We start from the raw sequence: 2,500 nt of genomic DNA on the forward strand, positions 1-2,500 counted from the left end.
AAGTTACAGCTACGAACATGCTGCAAAGGAAAAATAATAAATCAAAACATTCAGGTTTTTTGTTCTTGTGCTGTTTAGTCAGAACTGGATGCTTGGCATCTTGGCACCAAGTTTAGCTTTGGTGTGTTTAGGTTGTGTGTGTTTAGGTTGTGTGTGTTTAGGTTGTGTGTGTTTAGGTTGTGTGTTTAGGTTGTGTGTGTTTAGGTTGTGTGTGTTTAGGTTGTGTGTTTAGGTTGTGTGTGTTTAGGTTGTGTGTTTAGGTTGTGTGTGTTTAGGTTGTGTGTTTAGGTTGTGTGTGTTTAGGTTGTGTGTTTAGGTTGTGTGTGTTTAGGTTGTGTGTTTAGCTTTGGTGTGTTTAGGTTATGTGTGTTTAGCTTTGGTGTGTTTAGGTTGTGTGTTTAGGTTGTGTGTGTTTAGGTTGTGTGTGTTTAGCTTTGGTGTGTTTAGGTTGTGTGTGTTTAGGTTGTGTGTTTAGGTTGTGTGTGTTTAGGTTGTGTGTGTTTAGCTTTGGTGTGTTTAGGTGGTGTGTTTAGGTTGTGTGTGTTTAGGTTGTGTGTGTTTAGCTTTGGTGTGTTTAGGTGGTGTGTTTAGGTTGTGTGTGTTTAGGTTGTGTGTGTTTAGCTTTGGTGTGTTTAGGTGGTGTGTTTAGGTTGTGTGTGTTTAGGTTGTGTGTTTAGGTTGTGTGTGTTTAGGTTGTGTGTGTTTAGCTTTGGTGTGTTTAGGTGGTGTGTTTAGGTTGTGTGTGTTTAGGTTGTGTGTGTTTAGCTTTGGTGTGTTTAGGTGGTGTGTTTAGGTTGTGTGTGTTTAGGTTGTGTGTGTTTAGCTTTGGTGTGTTTAGGTGGTGTGTTTAGGTTGTGTGTGTTTAGGTTGTGTGTTTAGGTTGTGTGTGTTTAGGTGGTGTGTTTAGGTTGTGTGTGTTTAGCTTTGGTGTGTTTAGGTGGTGTGTTTAGGTGGTGTGTTTAGGTTGTGTGTGTTTAGCTTTGGTGTGTTTAGCTTTGGTGTGTTTAGGTTGTGTGTGTTTAGGTTGTGTGTGTTTAGCTTTGGTGTGTTTAGGTTGTGTGTGTTTAGGTTGTGTGTGTTTAGGTTGTGTGTGTTTAGGTTGTGTGTGTTTAGGTTGTGTGTTTAGGTTGTGTGTGTTTAGGTTGTGTGTGTTTAGGTTGTGTGTTTAGGTTGTGTGTGTTTAGGTTGTGTGTGTTTAGGTTGTGTGTTTAGGTTGTGTGTGTTTAGGTTGTGTGTTTAGGTTGTGTGTGGTTAGGTTGTGTGTTTAGGTTGTGTGTGTTTAGGTTATGTGTTTAGCTTTGGTGTGTTTAGGTTATGTGTGTTTAGCTTTGGTGTGTTTAGGTTGTGTGTTTAGGTTGTGTGTGTTTAGGTTGTGTGTGTTTAGCTTTGGTGTGTTTAGGTTGTGTGTGTTTAGGTTGTGTGTTTAGGTTGTGTGTGTTTAGGTTGTGTGTGTTTAGCTTTGGTGTGTTTAGGTGGTGTGTTTAGGTTGTGTGTGTTTAGGTTGTGTGTGTTTAGCTTTGGTGTGTTTAGGTGGTGTGTTTAGGTTGTGTGTGTTTAGGTTGTGTGTTTAGGTTGTGTGTGTTTAGGTTGTGTGTGTTTAGCTTTGGTGTGTTTAGGTGGTGTGTTTAGGTTGTGTGTGTTTAGGTTGTGTGTGTTTAGCTTTGGTGTGTTTAGGTGGTGTGTTTAGGTTGTGTGTGTTTAGGTTGTGTGTGTTTAGCTTTGGTGTGTTTAGGTGGTGTGTTTAGGTTGTGTGTGTTTAGGTTGTGTGTTTAGGTTGTGTGTGTTTAGGTGGTGTGTTTAGGTTGTGTGTGTTTAGGTTGTGTGTGTTTAGCTTTGGTGTGTTTAGGTGGTGTGTTTAGGTTGTGTGTGTTTAGGTTGTGTGTGTTTAGCTTTGGTGTGTTTAGGTGGTGTGTTTAGGTGGTGTGTTTAGGTTGTGTGTGTTTAGCTTTGGTGTGTTTAGCTTTGGTGTGTTTAGGTTGTGTGTGTTTAGGTTGTGTGTGTTTAGCTTTGGTGTGTTTAGGTTGTGTGTGTTTTGGTTTGGTGTGTGTTTAGGTTTGGTGTGTGTTTAGGTTGTGTGTGTTTAGGTTGTGTGTGTTTAGGTTTGGTGTGTGTTTAGGTTGTGTTTAGGTTGTGTGTGTTTAGGTTTGGTGAGTGTTTAGGGTGTGTGTGTTTAGGTTGTGTGTGTTTAGGTTGTGTGTGTTTAGGTTGTGTGTTTAGGTTTGGTGTGTGTTTAGGTTGTGTGTGTTTAGGTTGTGTGTTTAGGTTGTGTGTGTTTAGGTTGTGTGTTTAGGTTGTGTGTGTTTAGGTTGTGTGTTTCGGTTTGTGTGTGTTTTCGGAGTTGTGTGTTTCGGTTGTGTGGTGTTCGGTTGTGTGTTTAGCTTTGGTGTGTTTAGGTTATGTGTGTTTAGCTTTGGTGTGTTTAGGTTGTGTGTGTTTAGGTTGTGTGTTTAGGTTGTGTGTGTTTAGGTTGTGTGTGTTTAGGTTGTGTGTGTTTAGGTTG

The sequence above is a fragment of the Tachysurus fulvidraco genome, chromosome 7 (genome assembly GCF_022655615.1).
Source record: "Tachysurus fulvidraco isolate hzauxx_2018 chromosome 7, HZAU_PFXX_2.0, whole genome shotgun sequence".
Classification (NCBI taxonomy): domain Eukaryota; kingdom Metazoa; phylum Chordata; class Actinopteri; order Siluriformes; family Bagridae; genus Tachysurus; species Tachysurus fulvidraco.